Here is a 25,880-nt window from a genome sequence, read left to right as displayed (position 1 = left end):
TTGGAACAGTTCAATCTCTGGGATATCACTAGAGCTTTGGATTTGAAATTCTGTAGCGGCTTTTCCTCCTGGAACTTTTCTGTCTCTAGGATATCACTAGAGCTTTGGCTTTGAAGCCATGGCAGCTGAATCTACTTCCTCGTAACACTCGAGATGTTGCAACACCTTTTGCATTTCCAAAAATTGCCACTCCTTGAGGATGCTCTTTTCCCTCCCAGCACGCAAGAACACATTAGGTTCTGAGTTAAACAAATGTTACAATTTTTAAGCACTTTCACTATCTTAGTTCAAAACGAGGCCTGAATAAATCAGGATTGTGACAGTCCATGAGCAATTGGAGCTGTAATTTTAGGTGATTCACTGCAACAAAAACGGTTTGTTAAAGACTGAGTGTGCCGAAGCCAAGATGCTTCTGGGATGTGGAGGAATTTAGGTTTCTCCAGTGACAGCTCCTGATCCTGCCATGGTCTGCAGGTCCTGCGCATTCCCTGAATCCCACCCATGGGATTTCTGTCCTCTGGTAAAAGTGCTTGGTGGGGGGAAAGGTTTAGGGAGGGGTGTTGACTGTTTTTAGTCCCCTTCTGGTGTCAATGTAAAGTTTTGAGCTGTGGAGGTGAGTGCTGGAGCTGCTGCACTGCTGGTCCCAGGAAATGGGCTCTGAATCCATGTCAAAAACTAGAGAAATCCCTGCATTCCCACCCTGGGCACAGCCAGCAACAGAGCTCTCCCAGCCCAGGGAGCAGCCAAATGAAACGGCTGCTGTCTGACACAAACGCTGGGAGCTGGCCATGGGATACAGAGCCATTCTTGGTCCATAAATTGACATCCCTGGATCATAAATAACCCACACCTAATTTTAATTTGGCGAGGTACTCTCACACCATATCCTTTCTTTAAAAGCTTTGTAATGAGTTTTCTCTACGCTTGGTGCTTTGGGGGCTCTGTTTCAGAAGTTCCCTGAGCATTTCCTTTAGAAATGCTGTGTATTGCCAATACCTCTGTGTTCAGCACCACTCGTGTGGCTCAGCTTCTGTTTCTCCTTGCTTTGGTGCAACCTGGGCAGGGATGGAATCACTGTGAACCAGGTAAAGTCATCACAGCAGTCTTTGAAAACCAGTTGATGAACTGGTTGGGGCTGCTGTTGCTGAGTGGACACTGTGTTGGAAACCTTATTTAAAGTATTTAAGAATTATCATTAAAATCCACATTAATCACACAACCTTCACTTAAAACAATGAAAACAACCAAACCAAACAAATTTCCAACCCCAATACCAACACAACACAGAACAAAAATGAAAAATTTCCACAAAATCCACTCTTTGATCCTTCATCACAATTACAACAAAAACTCCCCACGATCATTCTACTCTATAACACTTAACATTATTCAGTACTTGACTCTGCAGTCCCAAAAGAGATAGATTACAGCATACCTGACCTACCTCTGAAGTCAAGAATGTTGTAGAAAAGCTACACAAAATCCTCTGTCTGTTTCCCTGCTTCTGGCCTGAACATGCAGTGAAGCTGTTGGTGGTGGTGAGGCTGGCTCTTCCCAAGGTGGGCCTGGAGAAAAGCTACTGGACACCAACAATGTTAATTCATCCTTGCCAGGGCATCGGAGCCTGGATGTAGAAGATTTGTCTTCTCTGGAGTTGCTGCTTGCCCAAGTGATGGATATTGTGAGGCCCTGGCAGGGGAGATGCTCTGTGTGATGGACTTCCCAGCAAACTGACACTTGGAGGGGTGAGCAAGGCTGGAGGGGTACCATGGAATGGTGTGGGGTTTGCATCAAGGATGGATGGGGATAGGAACAACATGGTCTGGTGCAAGGTGTCCCTGCCTACCTGTGGAAGAGGGTTTGGAACTGGAAGGTCTTTAATGTCCCTCCCAACTCAAACCACTCTCTGATTCTTTGATGGACAGTCCTCTCTTTGGCAGATCTAGAGGAGTTTGAGCTGGCTTGATGCCCAGTGCTGTGCCTGGTGGAAGCAGGATGTGGATGGCTCTGTCTGCTTCTGCTGCACCATTAAAGCCTGGTTTAATTTTTGCTGTCATGACTCTTCTGACCCATGCAGCGTCCAGTTTGTTTTATAAAGAGCTAAGATGGGACTCGCTCAGTGTTGCTTTTGCAGTCTTTGTGCTCCATGAACTGCTTGAAATGCAGCCACAAGTCTCAAGTCTCTGTGCTTGTCCCAGGTGTGCCAGGAAACAAGTGAAGAGGATGTGCTTCTCCCTTGACTCCTGTCCTCTGTTCCCGGGTGGATCTGACTTACCTGCATGTTGAACACACCACAGGCAATGCTCTCCTTTAATGCAGGGAGTGGGATAAGAAGTCATGGCCCTGTAACTTCCAGTTTAATAGCTTGGAATCACCCCCATTTCCCAGCCTCAGATGGAGAGTGGAGCCCACATGCTGGCAATTTATGAGCAGAGGGAGAGCACAGTTGTTGCTACAGTCATCTCAGCTGAAGAGCTGCACACCAGACAAAGCTGAAGGCTGCTACCACTGCTTTCAGAGCTTTCCCGGGGAAAGATGATGGATTGATCCTAGGCCAAGCACTATCTTGTCCTTAGTTCAGTGTCAGGCAACTGAGAATGCAGCACAAACCATTGTGTGGGTGGAACCTGTTGCTTCTCTCTAGTATTTCTTTTTCTCTATTCACAAGGACTTAACTCAGTGCCAAATAATTCCATGAGGGATAGCTTGAAGATGTCTCTGTGAACAGAGATAAGCTAATCCCCCCAGTTCCTGTCATTATTGTTCTTCCTCTTCTAAAAGTGGGAGGAAGGCCTCACGTCCTTTTCCCCGTGTCCTTTTCTTGGAAAGCTTTTGGAGATGGTCCCTCTCAATGGTTCCAAATAAGGGATCGTGGGTATCAGCAGAGTCTGCTGGTCCTCCTTGTGCTGAGGGACACATAGAGCTACTTGTTCTTCCCACCAAGGCCTCTCTCTGCCTTTCCAAGAGCCAGTCTCCCTAGCAGGGATGCTCATCCTCTTTGGAGTGGGATTGCTCCTCATCCCAGCGTGTTGGAAGCTCTGTCTGCACCCTCTTCAGCCCAACAGTGTCTCTTTTAGACCCTGCTCTGGGTCTTCACAGTTTTTCTGAAGGAAACTGGCTTTTCTTCTCTGGGTTGGGTGTGGCAGCCTCTTTGATATCCATGTGGGAACACTGGGAGTTTTGAGTCCTGGCTTGGCCTTGCCACCTGTAGCAGAGCCAAAGGGAACTTCATTGAATCCTAGCATGGTTTGGGTTGGACGGGGCTTTTCCCCTTACAGTGCCACCCCTGCCATGGGCAGGGACACCTTCCACTATCCCAGGTTGTTCCAAACCCTAGAGTCCAACCTGGCCTTGGACACTTCCAGGGATCCAGGGGCAGCCACAGTTTCTCTGGGCACCCTGTGCCAGGGCCTGCCCACCCTTCCAGGGAACAATTCCTTCCCAACATCCCATCTGTTCCTGCTATCTGGCAGTAGGAAGCCATTCCCTGTGTCCTGTCCCTCCATCCCTTATCCCAAGTCTCTCCAGCTCTCCTGGAGCCCTTTTAGGCACTGGAAGGGGCTTTGAGGTCTCCCTGGAGTCTTTTCTTCTCCAGGTTGAACAATCTCAACTAAGTCTGTCTCCAGAGCAGAGGGGCATCATCTCTTTAAGCATCAATGCTAGGCAACTGAACTGCTCTGTGTGGGTGCAAAGTTTGTAGGATTTTTTTTTATGCCTTCAGTGTCCCTGCTCAGGACTACCTTCAATGTGCCTTGCTCTTGGCCTTGTTCTTTCTCTCAAACCATATAAATATATAAACATAAATATATATATATATATATATACATATTACATATAATCTCTGAAAAATGTGCTTTTCCTTGTGTGAACGTCAACCCAGTGAGCAGTGGCAGTGCAGATCCATCCTTTAGATCCCAATCCGAGAGTCTGGTGAGGGATGAAGAGAGGCTTCTGTGCTCCCCATCTCCACACCCCACCCACACGACTGGGATGAAATGAACTGATGAGAGGGATGACTTCTTCCCCCATCATTAGGATGCAAGTGTTTGCTGAAAGTGCCAGATGTTTGGCTTGCATTATCTGGAGGATTTTTCCTTTCCAGCTCTAGTGAAAGGGAAGCCTGAGCAGGTCCAGCAGAATTCTAAACAGTTTCCTGTGTGAACGGAGAAAGCAGCATCCTTAATGAACTGCACAGGGTGACAGTGAGTCCAGCTAATGAATGCTGAGCCCCTGTTACTTCAGAGAGATGGCCGAGTGACATTTTTTTCTTATTTAAGATCACTGAATCTGTATGGGTTATCCAAATCAGAAAGGCTTTCTTTTGTTTTATTATTTTATTTTAAATATCATCTGCTTTACAGTCATATTTCTGAGCTGTTCAGAACATCCTACTGTTCTCTGTGTGTTAACAGTTGAAGGAAGTGAACACATTTACATAGCACTGGAATGAATCCTGGAATCTTTTAAGTTGGAAAAGCTACAGAATCCCAGGGTCACTGGAAAAGCCCTCCCAGCCCATGGAGTCCAAGCTGTGCCCGATGCCCACCTTGTCCCCAGCCCAGAGCACTGAGTGCCACGTCCAGCCCTTCCTTGGACACCTCCAGGGATGGGCACTCCAAACCTCCCTGGGCAGCCCCTCACAAGGCCTGAGCACCCTTTCCATGGAGAAATTCCTCCTGCTCTCCAACCTGAGCCTCCCCTGGCACAGCTTGAGGCCGTTTCCCCTTGTCCTGTCCCTGTTCCCTGGCAGCAGAGCCCGACCCCCCCTGGCTGTCCCCTCCTGTCAGGGAGTTGTGCAGAACCAGAAGGTTCCCCCTGAGCCTCCTTTTCTCCAGGCTGAGCCCCTTTCCCAGCTCCCTCAGCCTCTCCTGGGGCTCCAGCCTCTTCCCCAGCTCCCTTCCCTTCCTCGGACCCGCTCCAGCCCCTCCAGGACTCTCTGGCCATGATAACTGGACGTAGGACATGGATGTGGTCTCACCTGTGCCCAAAATCACCTCCCTCCAGTAATGTTTGTTTTATTAAAAGCATTGATTTGTGTAGAAGGAGGAGCTGCTGAACTCTGGGTTGTAACCACTTAGGACTTGCACATTCAGCTGGATTGTGTGAGAAGTGAGTTACTGTTTTACCCATGACTGGAGCTGAGAACCTAATGGAAGTAGAAAAGACTGGAGTTGATTGTTGTGCTGGTTTTGTATTCCCTGGATTCAAATGCAAGTTGCATCTTTGAAGAGATGAACCATTAGAGCTACCCTGTTGTTCTTCAGGATTCTGGTCTTCCAGTCTTGAGGTGAGAGCATGGCTAAAGCTTCTTCCTGGTGCTGAAAGCAAGGAGATTATTGTGAGTGAGTCTATGGAATGGTTTCATTTGGAAGGGATCCATAAAGTCTGTCCCATCCCACCCCCTGACATGGGCAGGGACACCTTCCACTATCCCAAGTTGCTCCAAGCCCATCCAACCTGGCCTGTTCACTTCCAGGGATCCAGGGGCAGCCACAGCTTCTGTGCCAGGGCTCCCCCCATTACAGGGAGGAATTTTTTCCATCCATCTACTTCACACAAGCTTTATGAAGAGTGAGATCCTCTGAGACACCATGTGTGTTCCTTAAGCAGGATCTGATGCCTTTCCAACAGGAGGAGAGGATGGCACTTAAAATTGTCTTTAAAAGCATTTTCTCCCTGTTGTGCCAGCATAGTTGTGTCTGTTTTGTCTTTAGAGAGCTGCCTCTCTCCCAGGAGCAGGGAAAATTCCGATAGTTTTGTGTTGGATGTACAGTACTGGTGTGTGGGGAGGTGGTCTCACTGCCTGTGATTTCTCCCTGTGCTGTTCCACAACAACAAAGGGAGCTCAAAGGTGGCAGATTTATCCCTCAGAAAGGAAACTTGAGGGGGATCGGTGCTCCCATTCAGTGCATGCTTTAGGGAAGGCTGGCTGGAATCACTGCAGTGCGGCACCATTTCTCCCCGAATAACTGGAGGAAATTAAGAGTACTTTGAAATATAACGTGTCAGAAAATGATGAGGCCTCCAGCAGTGTGAGTGCAGGAATCTTATCTGTGCCTGTCTCATAAGTCAGAGCTCCTGGAACAGCTCTGTGCAGTGCCCAGCTCAGCTCCTCAGTCTCCCAGACCAGCCTCATTAGGAGCTTGACATTTTAATGCACTCCAGTGGATTTCCATAACTCGGATCAGATTGGGTATGAAAGAGCAAATCAATGAAGGTCACTTTGGTGTGGAGGTGACACTGCCAGGCCTGGATGTGGATCCTGCGTGTCCCATGGCCTCACTGTGCCTGCTCCTCAGAAGCTCCTTAGTTTGGGTTAGTTATGACCTCCAATCCTTTTTGTTGGGAAGCTGCAACTCCAGGAAAGGTTGGACTCGATAATCTCAGAGGTGTTTCCCAATCTGTGATTCCGTGAAGAGAATTTGATCCTTCAGATTTTCTCCAAGACAGGTGTGACAGTGTTTGGATTGAACAAAAGCAGGAGGACACAAAGAGAAGGGCAATAAATATGAAAAGAATGGGAAGAAATATTGGAGAATGGGGGGAGAAAGAGAAGTTAAACCTTTGAATTAACAAAAAAGCAGGCTGGGCTGCATGGATGAATTTTATTCCTCCACAGGAATGTTGTGAGGTGCACAGCATGTGGCTGCTGAAAGCTAGATGGGAATTGCCCAGAATTGGAATGATTTTGTTTCATAATCTCTTTTGGAAATCACAGGAACGCCATTGAGTTCACCTCATGTTCAGAGCAATCCATTCTCCTTTTAATACCGTGTTTTGGAATGTGTTGACTGTGTTGAGATAAGAAGTGGAAAGAAAATTAAGTGTTTAGTGTCTAATATATGTAATAAATGCTGGAGTATTTACTCTTGTCTGAGGGGAACTGGAAGAGGGTTTATTTAATGCTTTGAAATCCAAAGCTATTGACCCAAATCAGCTGCCTTGAAGTCCTCAAGTGGTTTTTAAGTATTAGAGTTAAAATATCAGACACAAAACATTTCAGAAATAGCAAATGCTTTGTAAAATACAATAATGTTATATATATAATCTTTATTGGCATGTGATTGCTGCTTCTTACTTTGAAAAGCTTCTTCATGTGGTGCTCAGACCTCACCCCTCTCTCAAAAATAATTTGAGAACTGGAAGGTTCTTTTTGTTTGGTGGAAGGAGGACTTTATTACTGATATTGGTTTCATGTCCCAGCTGCAAACCCCAAGAAATCAGGGTTCATGTGCTCTCACAGGAGTTCAGGAAAAATGAGGATGGGATTCTGCATTTTGGAACTAATTAGTCCTATAAAATTAATGGAAAACTTTATTTCTTGAAAAATGTGTATTATAGGAAGCACCATAACATCTGTTGCTCTCCAGAAGAGGATTTTGGAGCAATTGCTGCCATTTCTTTAAAAAATTATTCCCCTTCTGCTCAATTACTAACAGTGAAGTATCATTAAATAGACAAATTCCTTGAAATACAACTCAATGATTTTTAGTGATATTGAGGGTTTGAGAGTATATAAGAATAAAGATGAGCTTAAGGGAAAGGAAAAGCCAATAAAACTGCAGTTTATTCTTATATGCCGCACACATGTTATAAATTTCTGGGTTGCAGTTAATTCATCATATTCAGTGATCAATATTTTATAAAATAAACAGAGAAAAGCTGGAGCTTTAGCAAGTTTTGGAGAGGCCAACCAAATTTAAGAACAGAACCTGAGCATTTATTGCAGGAATAGTTGCAGTATTTCAGAACTCACTGTTGAGTAGGGAGGTAGAACTTTTTTTCTGAGATGTTTTACATTAATACAAGTCATGAGTATATTTAAATTATTGATTTAATGTCACGTCTTATGTACTTTGAAATGGAGTTACTTCTGTGATGAGTGTTCTTCATTTCTGCTACATGGATTATTGCCAAGGTATTGATGGGTTTTGGGGAGGGCAGGAATGGCTGGGAGCTCCTGTTGTTGTTCAAAGTGTAGGTCTGGGATAAGTGCTGGTCCCAGGAGCATTTCAGAGCTCTTGCCCTGCTGTGAGTCATCTCACTTACTGCTCTCCAAGACTTTGCTCCCAAATGTTTACTATTGCAACTGTTGATGTTTTGTGTCATCCAGGTAGGGGAAGTGCAGGATAACCCTCCTCGAGGGCAGGTGGTAGTGCAGGTGGCTCTGTGTTCCGTGCAATTGTTTTCAATGACAGTACATTAAAAATTCCTGGAGAAATGAGGAGCTCCAGGCTGCTGGGCCCGAGGTTTTGTAGAACCTCTGCCCTCTTAATAGGAGTACCACTCCTACACCTTGAAAACATTTCTCTTCTCAGCCTTTAAAGGCATTAGGCACTGATGGATTCTATGCCCCAGCATTCCTATTGTCTCATGCAGATCTGGAGTAGTGCTGATGGAGCTCCTGGTGTGATTATTCCTCTTGCATTTCAGCATTTCTTATCCATTACTTCTGTTTCTTTTGTGACTCTTAGAGAGTTATGAAAAGAAAGTAAATACTACATCCTCCAGAGGAATGGGAATGTTTCCTTGTTGCTTCCATTTTTATTGTTCCCTCCCAGCGAGAGAGCCCTGGAGGGGCTGGAGCGTGTCCAGGGAAGGGAAGGGAGCTGGGGAAGGGGCTGGAGCCCCAGGAGAGGCTGAGGGAGCTGGGAAAGGGGCTCAGCCTGGAGAAAAGGAGGCTCAGGGGGAACCTTCTGGCTCTGCACAACTCCCTGACAGGAGGGGACAGCCAGGGGGGGTCGGGCTCTGCTGCCAGGGAACAGGGACAGGACAAGGGGAAACGGCCTCAAGCTGCGCCAGGGGAGGCTCAGGTTGGAGAGCAGGAGGAATTTCTCTATGGAAAGGGTGCTCAGGCCTTGTGAGGGGCTGCCCAGGGAGGTTTGGAGTGCCCATCCCTGGAGGTGTCCAAGGAAGGGCTGGATGTGGCACTCAGTGCTCTGGGCTGGGGACAAGGTGGGCATTGGGCACAGCTTGGGCTCCAAGGGCTGGGAGGGCTTTTCCAGCCTAAAAGATTATGTGATTCTGAGGTTAGTGTATAAATTGTAGGAAGGGTCATTGTAGACATCTGCAATGTTCGTGGTGATCTCACAGAGAACTTCTAGTGTGAGCTCATCTATTCCTACTCCCCACCATGGGCAGGGACACCTTCCACTATCCCAAGGTGCTCCAAGCCCCAAAGTCCAGCCTGGCCATGGACACTTCCAGGGATCCAGAGGCAATCACAGCTTCTCTGGGCACCCTGTGCCAGGGCTTCACCAACCTTCCAGGGAATAATTCCTTCCCAGCTTCTCATCTGACCCTACCTTCTGGTAGTGGGAAGCCATTCCCTGTGTCCTGTGCCTCGAGACCCTTGGACATTGTCTCTCTCCATGTTTTCTTGTAGCTCCTTCAGGTCCTGGAAGGAATAATGCAGCTTCTCCTGATAACTTTATTTGAACATGAACATTTAACGATATCATATAACGATGGCTGCAGTGATGCGCTTTTCCCTTCTTTCTCCATTTCCTGAGATGGGAATGCAGCTTGGAGGAGAATCTGGTGCTTGTACTTCTGAAGAAGTGTCTGGGGAAGAGGAGAATACTTGAGGTGGAGCTAAGGAGGCCGCTGAGGGAACAGACTTCCCTTGTTGTTCCCTGAATGAATTTTGCAGGATAGGCTGATGAAGGAGATGCAGCACAGCAATTTTTTCTGGAATCCCAACCTGCAGCTTCCAGCCTGTCTGTCCATGTGGGCTGGGCAAATACTGCCCAGTGGAAGTGGAGGCTGGAAAAGGAAGAGGTTTTTTAAATGTAAGGGGAATAAATTATTGTTTTGCAAAAACACCTTTTCAGGTCCATTTCAGAGACTTTAAGCCATCTCTGCATTAAAAATGTACCTCCCATTGGCTGCTTAGCTTTGACTCATGGAGCTTTCCCAATGGAAGAATGTTCCAATGGAGCATTCGTGTCACAGACAAGAGGAATGCGGGCTCTTGCTGTAAATGACAAGCTTCATCAATCTAAGTATGCAATTTATCTAATTACAACTGAAGATTATTAGGTTTTTAGGTAATCCTTTAAATTAGATCAGAAATAATTTTGATGATGCCTTTCAAATGGAATTTTGCTTCCTTGCCTGGAAAAACAAGGACTTCTTAGTCCCCCGAGCTGCTCTCAGATATTTCTGTTGCATTTCCATGTGTTGTAGCTCCAGAGAAAATTTGATACATTTATTTTTAAGACAATATGTGTTGTTCCAAGCACTATGCCCTGTATTTACATGAAGTTATGGAGTGAATCTTCTATCTGGATGTTGCCAGGTGGCTTTGTGGCTCACATTTGAAGCAGGTGGTAAAATCCTTGTTCTATATCTGTGCACAGCAATCTGAGAAGCTCATTTGGAAACGCTTCTGTTCCTGAACTCTCTCTTTTGTAATTTTTCCTTCCAAGGGGTTTCTAATTTTGTAGGAAAATTATTTTGATGAATTTAATAGGGTCTTCTCCAAGGTGGGAGTGAGGAGAGCACAGCAAGCATGGCAGCAGGGATGGTGCCTCCCCCTTCACCTTGTGCTCCCCTCTCTTCCCTTTGCTCTGCACACCAAATTTCTCTCCCTGAGATGGTTTTAGGCTCCAACAACAGCTTTTGCTTCCTTCCAGGATCTCAGTGCAGTTCATGCAATATACAGCAGACTCCTATTTATAGCCACGCTATCTTTCCTGGCTGGATCTGAGTGCAAATTGCACTCCCATTTCAGGACTTCGGTTCCCCTGTACCCCCTGTTCCCTTTCCTTCTCTCTAGGAGCTGATTTTGGTGATGGTGAGTCCTGCCTTGGGTTCCCATCTGGAGGCTGGCTGCAGTCATGGGAATGCAACATTTAAACCCCACTGCAGCTGCTCCTTCCTTTGCTTACTTTCAGTCATATTTGCATTTAACCCAATTTATTTGTTTTTTGACCCCCAAAGTGAGTTCTGCAGATGTTAATCACAGCATCCTGCAGTAGTGAATCCTCCCCCTGGATACAGACACTCTCCTCCTCCCCCTAATTGGGACTGGAATTCAAATAGTGCTGCAAGAAGCCATGGCTGGGGTTACCACAAGCTCCCTTTTCCCTGTGTGTTAGTCAGACAGTGAGGTTTGCATTTAAAGGAGGGGGAAAAAAAGAAAGGAAAATGAAATAAACCCAATGGATGCTGCTTTCTACAGCATCTTATCTGTGAAAAGACCATGGTTGCACATCTTTTGGCACTTATCCAACCTGTTGGTAAGAAATGGAACTTTTTTATCTGTCCTGTCATCCTGTCACTTGTGTAATTTTGGCCTTTTTTTTTTTTTTTGGTCACGTGTTGATGTCACATAGGAAGCAGGTATTTCAGTAAATCCTGCTTTTCATTTCGGTAAATCCTGTTTTGGCAGAAATTTCTCTCGAAGATCCAGCAATGTAGAATTGTGTTTATTTTGGTATTTCTGAGACCAAGAGCATTTAAGTACCAACTGATTTTGGGCTGGATGCTCAAAGATCTCTTTTCAGAGAGATGGCTGCATATTCCCTGGAGTTTTTGCCATGGGTGATCTATAAATTCTTGAATTTCCTTGTCATTTTGTAGCCTGGGACTAGCACAAGACCTGAAAAACTGAGCGAGGAAGATGTGCTGCCTTCCTCCTTCAGTCCTTGTAGCACCTGAGAGTGGCACGCAGTGCCCTGGGTCACCTCCCTGAGGTCACTCTGCTTCCTCTGCTGAGGCTGTTTTGGTTTGGAATTCTGTATATCTGTAAAAACCAATTTGCACAGGTAGGGGTGGTAGCTTCCCCAGGGGTATTAAATGCAGCCTGAGCCTCAGGTGCTGCCCAGATCTTCCCAGTTTGATGACTGGAGTTGTTGCTGAGAGGGGCTTTGAACCTGGGAGTGAACCAAACCTTTGTGGTGCCATTCATCTCAAAATATCAGGGTTTTTGGACTCCCTGCTTCATCAGGACTAATATAAATTACACTTTGCAATCCATTGTTTTAGGGACTATCAGAGTCTTCCTCACAGAGCATCACCGGCAATTCTTCTAGCCCTATCCAGCCCTCATCTCCTGTAAATCACTGCCCAGTAGGTGGTGATGCAGTTGCATTCTGGGTTAATCCTAAATTTTTCAAAGGTTGCCACTTTGGAGGAGTATTTTTTAAACGTGAGGGTTTTTTTAACATCCTGTTAAATGTTAGTTTTAGTCTGTTGAGCAGCAATATTGCTTAATCAGCTGCTCTATAAATTAATGAAGGCTTGATCTTTTCCCATTCTTGAATGTTGCTTTTAGTAATCCCATTAATTCACAAAGGCTAGGAAGAAACAAATTACGGTTTTTCAGGATTTATGAGTTTGACATTTTGCAAATCTTGCTTTGTGTTTTTGTATTTTTGGACAGAAATTTTATCTTCTGGGAAACTCAATGATTCATTGACAAATTCCAAATAAACCCCAAGTTGCCCTGGGGTCATGATGAGGATTCCTTCGGTGCTTTTCTCTGGTTTCTGAGCTCTTCAGGTGCTCAGCAGCTTCTAATAATTGGTTAGTGAGAATAAAACAAATATTAGCATTTTCATTGAAGTCCAGATTTCCAGAACTTCCTTGCTTTTAGGCACTGGGTCTAACTCCCATACAGGCAGCTAAGAAAATGAGGAGCTGCTGCATGGCTATTACGAAAGAAATTCCAGGTTAAATTGCTTTGTGCACGCTCTCCACTGGAACAGATACATGAGCCTTACTGGAGAATTCAGCTACTGAACTCTAGGAATGCTTTCCAGCATGAATTAGGTCAGGAATACATCACAGAGTCAAGCAGGAAATGCTTGGGAGGTTTTATAGGGTAAATGTGGTGGAGGAAAAGGTGAAAACTGCTCCCTCAGCCTTTTGCCAGGGTGAGGCAGGAGCTGAACACAAAGGTTTAACAAGGCTGGGTTTAAATCCAGCCTCTTTAGGGCCTCAGACTTGGTGTGGGAGTGAAGTGACAGACAGGTGATGTGCTCAGGAGTGAATTAATGTCCCGAATGTAAATGTTGCCATTTGTCAGTGTGATTATCTTGTCTTCTCCTTGTAAAACCAACAAGATGCTTTAAAAGGCTTTAGGGAGAAGCCCAGAGGGGGAATCTAAAGGCAGACTTTCCATCCGTGCTTTTCAGTGCTGTCAAAGCAACATCCAAGCTTCATAGCCACCCCTCAGGTTTTTTGGGACAGCTGATTTCTCTGGTTTTGTCTGCTGAGAGTTGATTCTTCTGGCTCCAAATATTCTTGGTCAGTTCCTGCAGGTTGTAAAAATTATTTCAAAGGAAGAGAGTGAGCAGGGAATAAAATGAGTGACTGTGAAGGGCAGGTTTGTGTCCTTGGAGAGAAACCTGCTGGGCCAGGTGAGAATGGAATGACAGATATCTGTGGCAGCTTCACTCTCCTCCTCTCCCCAAAAAAACCCAACCAGCTGGAGTGTGCTGGAAAGTTTGGTAGGGCTCTATCTGTGGGAGAAGGGAGGAGAAAGTCTGATATCTTAATATTAAAAGGAAGATGCTTAAAGTGTGAGTTAGAAACCTGAATTCCTTCTCCTGGGAGGAATTTTTAAAGAATTTTTAAAAAACTCTGGAAGTTTGGGTTCCTGCTGAAGTACGAGATTTGCTCTAATGGGCAAGAGAAAGAAGTGGTAGCCTTTTAAAAGAGATTTTTGCCTCTTGATTTTATGTGCATGAGAAAATTGGGGAATATGAGGTGTTTAAGTGAAGTTTGAAACACTGCTGTTCTTACCTGAGTTTATATTTTAAGGGAAGAGTAAAATTTTTATTGAAGTAGTTCCTACTCCTATGAAAAGTGATAAGTTACCAGTTTCTGTATTCAAACCTTCTTGGGGCTTTTAATTTTTGTGTCTGTGATAGTGTGAACAGAATCTAATTTAAGTCTTAGAAATGTAGGTCTGTGTTATCTGCTCTCATTCTCAAGCTCCTAAGATCTCCTGTGTTATTTGTTACTCTAGCATGTGGCAATCAGCCTTTGGAATACAAATGCAAAATTAAGCTCAGCTAAATTTGCATTTAGAATTGATAAATGTTGCTCAAGATGCTGGTTAAAAAATTAAAAGGAAACAGCAAACCCTTTTCAGTCTTTCCCCTCCCAACCTGAAATTGTAGAGCTCAGACTTCAAAGCAGTTTGGACTCAAGTTTTAATGAGCAAAATGAGATTGTTTTCAAACTTGTTTTTTCCTTCAGTTGAAAATATGTGTTTGCTTGGTGTGTTTTTTTTTTTAATTGGAGAATTGCATAAGCAATTAAACAGTACCTTTTTCTCTGTTTTTTTGATGTTCCTATATCATGTAGCTGAAGCTTGGGTATCAGAGCAGGTTTATTGTGGATGTAACTTGACAGAGACCTTGTACAAACTATATAGAAAAAAAAGAAATTGAAGTGAGTCTCCTAGCTTGTGCTTTTTCTGCTTGCAGTTTAATTAATTAAAAAATTGGTTTAAAGCCAAAATACTGCATCCTGTGAAAAGTATTTTCTCCAGTCTTACTGGATATTTAAAATAGCTTTCCCCCCACACACACGTTTGGTGGGGAGAGATGGTGGCTTTGATGGGTTTTTTTAATGATGTTAATGTTTGAAACTTTTGTATTTGGGATGAGTGAAATTTCCCTCTTGCTAGGCTGGAGCAGCCCTAGTCCAGAAGCTTCACTTCCGTGGATGTGAGGAATGTGGAGAGAGGTCTTGCTGAAAGCATCAGTGTGTAGGTGAGTTTTAGTGGCATTTCACGTGTACCTGGAATATTGGGGAAGCCCAGCAGTGATGTGATTGCAGATGGAATCAATAGCAGAGACTTGGATGAGAACAGTGACTTGGAGACTTTCAGGAGGCTGCAGGGGTTGCAGTGGCAATGTGGTTGCTTCAGGACCTTGAAAAGAAGAACAACTTGAGTTGGCCATGGTGGGAATATGGGGACGCAGAGGAAGATAAAGCTCAGCTTCCAACACTTCTCTGGGAATGCTGGAGTCTGCAGAAATTAAATAGCCACATACAGAACTCTGTGCAACTCCCATATGAATCACCCCAAAGCACAGCAGGGCTTTGCTTGCATGGAGTTTGCTCAGAGAATGCCATGAGGGACTGTTAGAAATACCTGTTAATGAGAGGAGAGAGCTGCAGGAATTTCTGTAGGTAATTAGGTGGGTCTCAGACAACATACACATGAACTCCCACCAAAATGTGTTCTGTGAGTGCTTTTCAAACCTGCAGCTCTCAGACAACAGCACCAGATGGTGAGGTAATAGGAGAAAATCTGGCCATGTATTCCTTGTGTGCCTGAAAGCCTGGATTATGTGCTGAAGGAAATGCAGTCTGCTCAGTGCAGCATGTGTGTTTATAAACATCACCCAGGCTGTGCCTGGAAGCAGGGGATGATAGCAGAGCTCATTCCCAGCTCCAGCCCAAGAGCCTCCTCTGGGAAGGGTGCAGGCAGATGAAGGTTTGCTTCAAAAATGAAAAAAAAAAAAAAAAAAAAAAAAAAGCCCTCCTTGATTACTTTGGCATTGTGCTGTCTGCTGGCTTATCATCGTTCACCAAAAGCTTAATTGGTGTTCTAAGTCTTGAGTGGTGGATGCATCTGGTTTCCTCCTCAGGTGTCATAAATATGAGCCTAAATCTGTTGAGCACATTAAAAGCAGCAGCAATGAATTATTTCAGAATTAATATTCTTGCTGTGAACAGAGCTTTATTTTGCTCTTGTGGGCTTCTTAAGTGTGTGTACCCTGATTTCTCCAAACAGTAACTGCATTTATACTCCCTATTCTTCATGCACCAGTTATTGCTTTGTTGTAGCCAAACTTTATTAGTCATATTAATAAGAGAACAGTTTTGAAAAGGACATGATACTTATTGAACCGATTTGTTTGTTCTGGTTTTTTTATTATTGTACTTTAAGGTATTGACTTGCAGTTATAGTGTATTTTTATTTGTTTGCCCTTTACTTAATACGTTGGCATTAGCATCAGCATTGCCAAAGGCAACAGCTGGATGGCTTTAACCCTTGGCTTCAGGCTTTTGAGGTTTTCACGTTGTTGGATTCCTTCCATGCAGCTCTTTAAAGATAAAACCCCAAACCCCTGGTGGTCCCTTCCTTCTGCACCTGCTTCCAACCATTGATTGAGATGCAGCAGCTAGGTTGTAATCTTAATTACAACATATTCTTAGCTGACTTCAAAAGGTTTTCTGTTCTCTTTCTGGAGACAAAGTACAGGGTGAGACCTCTGGGGCCTTTTCCCAGAGGTGAGGAGGCTGCTGTAGCTGAAGAGCTGCTCTGCTCATCATTCAACACCACCAGAGGTGCCAGCTTGGCTCCTGGGTCTCATTGATTGCGTCAGGTTTCTCCAGGTGTTTGGGGTGTGTTTTTTCCCTCCCCACCTTCTCTTCCTCCATTGCTTCCAGGAAGAGGCTTCATGTAAGTAGATTTGAGTTTTCCTGCTCTTCTACCATATTTCTCTGAAGCCAAAACTCACTTTAAGGCCTTGCAGATGCTGGTCTCAAGCCAAATTTTCGCAGGATTTTTTTTTTTGCAGTTTTGAGCATTTGGCCAGTCCTTGCTCTTCTCAGGCTGAGCCTGTGGACTGAACAAGTTGGTCTGAAATGTGGAAATACAGCAACATGAAGATTGCTGGGCAAACTCAGGAATTTGACCACACCCATCTATGATTTCTGAAGGGGAAGATGGTTAGAGTTTATTCTGCTCTTGCAGAGTTTTCCAAGCTAATTCAGGCTTGAAGCATCTGCAGCAACATAGGCTCAGCCACCAGTGCTTCAGGCGAGGTGACTTCTGCCTCTTGCTTTGCTTACAATAATTGTCATCCTGGGATATCCCTGCCACTGTTTTCCCCACAAATTCCCATCACTGGTTTGGAGCTGGAGCGTCAAATGCACTGGCTTTGGTTTATGGCTAAAAAAGAGAGATTGAAATACTATTCTCTAATGAGATAAATTGAAATTTGGCTGAGGTTGGAAATGAACTGTGAAATCCATGTAGAGTGGACGGGTTCACCCATCCCCCTCCAGCATTCCACAGAAACCTAATTAGTGCCTTTGAAAAGGAACATAATTTCCTCTGTTACTTTAATCAGAGGGTTGGGTTTTTTTGCTTTTACTGGGAATAACAGGTTGTGAAAAGGAAATACTCATATGAGCGTTGTCTTGGATTTTATTTTGCACAAACCTAATTGAATCTGCTAATTTAAATCTCATGGAGGGAGGCTGAGGTAATAATAGTCCTCCTCCAAACTGTGTGGCAGAGCCAGCTAGGATTTGTGAATTTGTTGTTTGGACCTCCGTCCTTGTGGAAATAAGGTGCTGCTTCAGGAAAGGCAGAACCAAAAAAACAATTTATTTTTTTCCAGCTCCCATCTGTTGGTTTTTAACATGGTTTTATTGATGCACTTCTTCAAATAGCATCTTGTATTTGCAGTATGAAGTTGAGTCACCATCCCTGCAGGGAGTTAAAAGCAGTCTGGATCTGGCACAAGGGACATGGGTGGCCTTGGCAGTGCTGGGGAAAGGTTGGACTTGACGATCTTTGAGGGCTTCTTCAAACTGAGCCATTCTGGAACGTGATGCTGTAAGAATGCTGAAAACTGATGGTTATTTGAAAGAAAAGATAATTTTAGGGGAAACCTTTGTAGTGGCTATTCCTCCCACCTATAGAAATAGATGTTATGCTTCCTTCTCATCACAGTTCCTTATTTTCAGGAGTTTTGTTACAATTGTTCATGTTGTTTTTACTTTCTTCTTATTGTTTTGTAGTTCTCAGATCCCGCTGCTTTTTCCTTACAGTATTTTTTCCAGCGACCCTAATTTTCAATAGTAGTATTGATTCTTCAAGTTGCATCTTTTCTTGAATTCTAGTCCTGTTTTTTTTTTTTTTTTTTTTTTTTTTTTTGTGGGGAGTGTGTCCCTAATGCACATTTGGGTTACTGGACTCCTCGAAAGGTCCTTGTGTCTCTGGGAGATCTTAGCCATGGGGACAGTTCTTGCTTCAGATTTTGGGTTGAAGTGGTTTTGGGTCTGTCTGCCCTGATTGGAAAGTTTCTCTTTTTCCAAGGCTCCTGGCTTTTGTGAGTAACTTTCTCAGTAAGGTGACTTTTAAAAAAGGGAAAAGAAGGGAGAGGAGGAAAATACAGGATTTATTTTTAGGAATATGGTATCCCTTGGAAAAGCAGCTGTCCACCAATGTACAATCAAGTGCATTAACTTTGGATCTATCCAGGTTTGTTTTTCCATGAACTTGCTACCCCTAGCAGTGTCCAAGGCCAGTCTGGCCAGGGCTTAGAGCAACCTGGGATAGTGGAAAGTGTCCCTTGGGTGGAACTGGATGAGTTTTAAGGTCCCTCCAACCCAAACCGGTCTGGTTTCCATAATAGCACGTGCATGAGATAAGAGGGACAGCTCAATTTTTGAGTGGAGCTGATGTTCCCTGTGCAAAGAGCAGAGACAGATGGCAAGTCCAAACTTTTCAGTATTTTCAGGAAAGGAAATGTAAACACCATGCTCTGAGCTGTCTCTGAGGGCTTGTTTGCTGTTCCTGTAGATAATGCTTAAATTAAGCAGTGATCACTCTTGACACAAGGAAATACATACTCCAGCCACTGCAGTGCAGGAGAATTTGGCAGGAGGGGATTTTTTTTCTCTTCATCGAAAGCACATCTCTTCCAGAAGGACAGTAGTTTGTGGATTAAATGGGTTGGTGCTTGTGGAGGGGGATAAGATCTATTCCTCTCTGCTATGCCTGTTCTTGGCTTGTTGTGTGTATAGAGCAGATCTGAGCCCGTACCTTGCATTTAATCAGAAAACCCAATCATCAGCTGCTTTATGGCTCTCATTTCTAGTTAATGTTTTGGATAGATCTATCACCTGGTAAATCTGCGAATAAAGCATAGCTGCTCCTTGTGTACATGGGGAAAGCTTAACTAAACCTAAACACAATGTTTCAGATTACTGTGTTAAAAGAACCCTTTAGGCGATGATCCACATCCCCAAAATCCACAAACATTTGCTGCCAAGAGAAAGAAAGCTTTTTCTTTGGAATTTTGCTAGTTGAAAATGCTGCATCTCCTCTCTCAATAATTCTCGTGATTGTAAGATTGACAAACACAGCAGGTGCATATTAGAGGAGAAATGGTTGAAACTATGGAAGGGATTTCCATAGTTTTACAGGGTAAATTGAAGGGATTATCATTTTACAGGGTCTGCATTTAATTTATACATGTAACTCTTTTGAGGTGGGAGAGACAGATCCCCAGCAACAAAGACATTTATTAATTTCAGCAGTTGTTTTTTTTCCTTGGAGCCTTTGGAGGTTTGACTATTGTGTTCTTCATGTTCATGAGCTGCCTCACTGGGAACACATTCAGACAGCCTGAATTATCTTGTCCCTGAGCATTGTGTTGTGGTGGGACTTTCTCTAAAGTCCTTACTCCTTAATGCTCACCAGGAGAGTTGGGTTCCTTTCTTACAGAATCCCAGTTTGGCTCAGGCTGAAGGGGGCTCAGTGGGCACCTGGAGCCACCTCCCTGCTCCAGCAGGGCCATCCCAGAGCACAGGGCACAGCATTGTGTGCACACAGCTCTGGAACAGCCCCAGGGAGGAGAGCCCAGAGGCTCTGTGGGCAATGTGTTCAGGGCTGGGCAGTGGCCAGGGAAGAAGTTGTGCCTCCTGTGCAGGGGGAATTGCTGGGCTCAGTCCCTGCCCGTGGCTCTGGTGCCATTGCTGGGCCCCCGGAGCAGAGCCTGGGCCCTGCTCGGAGCCCTCCCTGCACACAGGGACACCCAGGGCTGAGGGCCCCTCTCAGCTGGGGCTCCTCTCCAGCCTGAACAGCCCCAGCTCCCTCAGCCTTTCCTGGGCACCGAGATGCTCCAGGCCCTTCCTCAGTGCCGCAGCCTCCGCTGGCCCTGCTCCAGGAGCTCCCTGGCCCTGCTGTGCTGGGGATCCAGAGCTGGACACAGCACTCCAGAGGTGCCTGCAGGGCTGGCCACAGGGGCAGGATCCCTCCCTGACCTGCTGCCAATGCTCTTCCTGCTGCCCCCAGGATCCCATTGGCCTCCTTGGCCCCAGGACACTCTGCTGGCTCAGGGACAGCTCGGTGTCCCCCAGGTCCCTCCCCACAGAGCTGCTCCAGCAGGGTCTCCCCAGCCTGTGCTGGTGCCTGAGGCTGTTCCTGCCCAGGTGCAGGGGTTTTCCTTCTGCTCTTTCTCAAGACTTCTGCACCTTGATGGGAATAACCTCTATATGGGAATGCAGGTTGCAGGATCCACAACCATCATTGATGGCAAAGTGACAACAAAGAAATAAAGAAAATATAACCTTATGATACACCTCACCTTCATCTCTGTTGTCATGTACCTATATTTTGGATTTCTTAGTGCCATATTTTATCTGTGGAAACCCAGAAAATTGTTCACTTTCCCTGAATACTCTGACTATTCCCTTTTTATGAAAAAGCTCTATTGCTTCTTCCCTCCTTCATGCATCCAGCATTGGGAGTTACACTTAATCTGAATGTGCTGTGTTTTCTTTTTCGTTTTTGGTTTTTTGTTTCTTTTTTTACTATTAGTGTTTTGCTTTGAGATGCAGAACTAAAAACATGTTTTCCCTCTCTGAGGCTTTTTCTTTCTTTTCCTGGTGTGTTTTGCTATTCTGTGTACATTTGGGAAAAACTGGTTCATAGCAGTAGAGACCTGTAGTTCATACAACTTTGGCTGGACTACTTTCAGTAAGAATGGTCTTGGACACAAATATTTACTGCTGTAGGAGTTGTAGCTGTAGTCTGATGTGGGTTTATGAAGCAAAGAAGTTGTGTGTGCCAGTAGTTAGTAAATAAAGAGATAGTAAATAAAGAGTTGCAGTCTATTGGGTAGAATATAACTATACATAAAGAAAAGCAGGAATTTTGACTGCTGAGTTACAGCTGCTGAGAGGATTTTCCCCTTTCTTTTCTCTTTAGCTGTGTCAAAGGTTTGTGTGATTTTAGGTTTTTTTAGTGTTTGGGTTTTTTTGCTCCCTTCCTGCTGGTATGTTGTTTATCATTCCTTTTATGATAAGATTGGTAGCTTTGATGCCAGAGGAAATAGCAAAATCTTTCCAAGGATTCCCTCTATGTCCCTGTATTTATGCATGGCAGAGGCAGCAATTTATTGTTAGTTTTTATTACCAACAGACAGGTTCTTCTCATAACTGGGCCTTGGTTTTCTGCCCTTTACCCCTAATACAGATGAACCTTCACATGTTATTCCTGGACTATAATTAAGGAAGAGCAGAACTCTGGTGACTGTTACAGGTTTCTTCCTGCCTTCCTTTAGAGCTTACCAGGCTTTTATTCCTGGAAGTGCCTGGTTGGAGTCACTAATTGCCTGTAATCTATCTGCCTGGGCCAGTCTCCAGCAGCTCTGGTGGCAATTCTTTGCTATTTCAGGATTCCCTAAATGTCCCTCAGGTCAGGTGTATTGTAAACTTCAAATAATTGGGAAGATAGAATGGGTTTGCTGCAATCCTTGCTTGCCAGACTCATCAGGCTGTTGAGGTGAGAAGGAACTGGAAATTGAGCTGCCTAAATTAGAGGGTTGATGGATATGAAAAGGATGAAGAACCAGGTGGAACAGGCAAATGGGAATGTTGGAAGTTCCCTGTGAATACCTGGGTGTTGCTCTTATTCAGAGCTGAAAGGATATTTTAATAATAAAGCTTTAACAATAAGAGCTGTGGAGCTCCAACACACTTCACACAAGCAGAAGAAGTAGTTAGCAGGGTGGTCTTTTTGATGCAGGTTGATTTTTTTTTTTTTTTTTAATTATTTAGTGCTTCAGGGCCTCATTCTTGAAGTCAAATATAGAACAAAATAAAATGACTACAAGTCAAAATTGTTGATGTTGAAACTGTAAACAAGCTGTAGATATTTGACTGAAGCTAGCATTGACATAAATTAACAAGGGATGTTATCAATTTCCCCTTGCTTTGAAACTATTTTAAACTATAAATCCTTGTCAGACATCTTGTGCTTGGGCCACAGGAGTTACTGTGGGCATTGCTTCAGCAATAGGTTTGGTATTTGTATTTTTTAAATTTTGTGGGGGGGTTTTGGGTGTTTTTTCTTGTGGCTTTAGTTTGTGTTTGTTTGTTTTGAGTTTGGTGTTGGGTCATATTTTGATGAGATGAAGAAAACAAAGATTTAGATGAGATATTAAATTATCAGGGTGCTGTGAGGGCTGAGAAGCCAGAGGGTAAATAAGGTTTGTAGGACTGTGAATGATAAATCAAATATGATAATTAATTCTAGATTTAGAAGGGAAAAAAAAATACACAGCTTGCATGATAATGCAGGTCACAAGCAGTACTTTTACTTTCAAATGTTGATTAGTTAAGCAGTTTTTAAAAATGATGCTGCATCCGTGTTTGGGAACAGCTTGTCAGCATCTGTTTAGGGTTTGTTTCATAATTTCTCCAAAGGGATGTCAAATGGGGGAATTCTGTTGACTAAATTACTGCAGGCTATTAGTTATGCTCTTGAAATATATTATTAAAAATGTAAATAATAGTCATCAGCTACAAGTGGATTGCTCCTCTTACAGGCTGGTTTATTAAAAAAATAAAAGATTGTGGAAGTCCTCTGAATCTTCAGCAGAAGAATTGGGCTAGTTTTGTGTTTTCTGTGGGGAGGTGGGGCATGGGTCAATGATTGTGGTGGAGGACAGAGGAGGCACCTGCATTTTTCTCTTCGTGTCTCTAATTCTTCCTTCCTTTTCCTCCACTGAAGCAACATTCCCCTGATGAAACCTTCCAACCTTCTCTAGTCTGAGTTCAGCCACTTTTCCTGCTGTTTTCTGGCAGGCTGAGGTGGAGGCTGTTTTGGTGGCTGAAGTTCAAGGAGTCAGCATGGAATAAGATGGATTTTGTCCTGCCCAGAGCAGCTGAAAATGTCCTGACATGGATCAGTCTGGCTTAGGAACTCACCTGAGCCCTGTTGGACTTCATCCTCCTCCATCTTCATTCACAGCTGGTCTGGCAAGGGTGAGGTCCCCATGAGCAGACCCAGGTGGCACTGGGTTGACTGGGTGGAGTGATGTCCCTGTGGTCCCTGCTGCTGGCAGGCACAGGACAACTCTCTCCTGCTGAGGAGTGACCACAGGGAGCAGATGTGCCTCACATGAAATCACTCAATTTGTCCCCTTTGGCCACACTTAGTTTGGGGCTGAGCTGTGCTTGCCTGTTTTCCTTCCTGAAACACTGCCAGCATGGCCAGGAGAATGGATGGATTTGGCTGCCTTGTGACACCCTGTCCTGGATTTTCCCTCACCACTGGACACCTTGGTGCATGTGGGATGTGCAGAGCATGGCCAGGGAGGGGGATGAGATCCTTTGCTGGGAAAGGAGCTGGTCCTGCTGTTACAGCTGTGATTGCCACCAATCTCCTTGATGAAAATAAGCAATGCCACATTTGCTGACTCTCCAGCCTTTCCCACCAGTTCTTTCTGAATCATCAGCTTTTGAAAAGAGCAATAAAAAATGTGCAAAGTTCTTGCTTTCACAAATAATCATCTTCAAGTGCGACAGTTGTCATCTCTGTTCCCTCACGGAATCACAGAGCAGTTTGCAGTGGAAGTGACTTTAAAGTCCATCCCATCCCACCCTGTGCCATGGGAAGGGACACCTTCCACTATCCGGGTTGCTCCAAGAACCTTTGAGGATAGCTAAAGATGTCTAAATTGTTGGCTGTTCCATTGTTCTTGAAATGATTTCTGGCCAGAATTGGAGCAGATTATTTAATTTTGTGAATTGTTTGTCGTGGAAATTGCACATTACAACTTCTTGGCCTGCAGGTTATTCCTTGGGAAGATGTCAGAGCAACGTGGACCATGGAATTGGACCCAACTGCTGCTTCTTGGGTGTCAGATGTGTGAAATACCATCTCAATGTGGTCCTTTCACACACACTTGTGCCAATGTTAGACGAAAACCTCTTGGTTTTTCAATTCCTGCTGCTCAGTGGAACCTGCTCTGCAGAGAAAATCTTCCTTATGGTGCTTTTTAGAAAATCTTTCTGTATCAGACTATGTAGTATTCTATAGAAACTGGTGTATCTCATCTCTCTAACTCTCTCCAAGGTTTTCATAGAATCATTGAATATCCTGACTCACAAGGATCATTCAAGTCCAGCTCCTGGCCTTTATTGCTTATGACAAGTTCGTATAATTTTTTTGGTAAATATCCAGTGTGAAGCAACTGAATGCAGAAGAGGGATTTTTTGTTTGTTTGTTTGAGTTTCTTTCAGACCTGTCATACAGTGCCTGCTCACCTCCAAGACAGATTTAAAAGTACAGAAATCCAGAGGTGTGTTCACCTTCAGGTTGCTTTGGGAATACCTGGATGGCTTTTACTTAAGCCTGAAAATCCCCTTTTGAATTCCTAGAAATTGCAAACAGTAAAAATGTGTTTCCAACTTAGAATGAGTAATATTACATTGAATTGTTTTGTTACTGGACTTAAAAAAAAGATTGTGGAACTCATCTAAATCCTCAGTAGAAGAATTGGGTTAGTTTTGCATTTTCTGTGTGAGGGCAAGCTGGAGGTGGTACCTGTCCAGTGATTCTGATGGAGGAGGGACCTGCATTTTTCTCCTCATGGCTCTTATTCTTTATTCCTTTTTCCCCACTGAAGCAACATTCCCCTCATGAAACCTTCTGGATTTTTTTAATAACTATAAATTGCAAAGTAGACTGAATTCTCTTTTCTCTCTGCTCTCACTTTGTGGAACAAGGTGATTCCGCTCTTTTAAGGTCTCAGTATTTTACCAAGACATGGTACATGGAGAGATTCTGGGGTTTTGGGAGACAAGGGAAGAGCCACTCATTTTTGGAGCACTGAACACTTCTCTTGTCCTTCTCGGTGTCTGCAGGGACTCAGAGCAAGATCTTTGCATCAGGTGGTGGGTGGTACTTGAGACAAAGTCAAGGAGTTACATTTTCTTAATTGGTTCTGATGATTCAGCCTGGAACATGAATCACCCTGGACAGAGAGCTGGATGTTTCCAGGGCAGTAAGAGCCAAGTAATTTTAGTTTGCCCCAGAGGCTAAATTGATGTACAGATCAAGTTCAATTAATTTTTTTTTTCACACTCCCAACTGTTCATTTTTCTTGTTCTGACAGTTTTATTTACTGGGAGCCTAAAAGGTCTGTCAGCATGGACTGCCTGGGCATCCTGTCAGAGCCTGGAGGCAGTACCTCCTCAACACGTGCTCTGTGTAAAAATGTCTGCCTGGGTATTTGGCTTTTTGATTTACTTAAATTAGAAGATGTTTCTGGTGTCTCCATGAAGCTGCTTGGTCCCAAACATGAGATCTGAATTTAGTGACTTGTCACGGAGAGATTTCTCACCATGTCACAGGTTCTGACTGCATTGGTTTGTGTCTGCTGGGGCAAAGCTGGGCAAGGTGCGTCAAGAGAAAAACCCTTTTTTTAACATCTTGATGGTTAAAATTTTCAGGGGGAATTTCTTCATGGAAAGGGGGATCAGGCATTGAAAGGGGCTGCCAAAAGGAGGTTTGGAATGCCCATCCCTGGAGGTGTCCAGGGAAGGGCTGGAGGTGGCACTCAGTGCTCTGGGCTGGGGACAAGGTGGGCATGGGGCACAGCTTGGACTCCATGGGCTGGGAGGGCTTTTACAACCTTAATAATTCTGTGATTAAAAACTTTTTTTTTTTATTTATTTTTTTAAACTTTTTTAAGTTTTTTTTTTTTTTTAAGTTTTCTGGTTCATTTCAGTAGGAAGGCTTGCTTTGTATTGGATGCACATGGAATTCTCACTGTTGGAGATTTGTTTCTTCTTTATCCTGCTGATGATTGAACTGTGTGGGA

General features: G+C 44.2%; 1 protein-coding gene across 20 annotated transcripts in view; it reads left to right on the top strand.

Moving 5' to 3' along the window:
• PCDH15 (protocadherin related 15) overlaps nucleotides 1–25,880 on the top strand; it is a 643,743-nt gene that overhangs the window by 328,666 nt on the left and 289,197 nt on the right. For 2 of the 20 annotated variants that reach the window (XM_088168748.1, XM_088168740.1), the window contains exon 1: nucleotides 14,658–14,729. The exons of 16 other annotated variants lie outside the window; for them this stretch is intronic. The gene's annotated coding sequence lies outside the window, so the exon portion shown is untranslated. Of the gene's footprint in view, nucleotides 1–1,726; nucleotides 1,746–14,657; nucleotides 14,730–25,880 lie in introns of those variants that run through there. 2 more of the 20 variants (XM_088168743.1, XM_088168751.1) reach the window with 2 other exon arrangements.

Source organism: Sturnus vulgaris, chromosome 8 (genome assembly GCF_052056855.1).
Source record: "Sturnus vulgaris isolate bStuVul1 chromosome 8, bStuVul1.hap1, whole genome shotgun sequence".
Classification (NCBI taxonomy): Eukaryota; Metazoa; Chordata; class Aves; order Passeriformes; family Sturnidae; genus Sturnus; species Sturnus vulgaris.
Note: the sequence above shows the minus strand (reverse complement) of the source record. Positions and strands in the feature narration are given on the sequence as shown.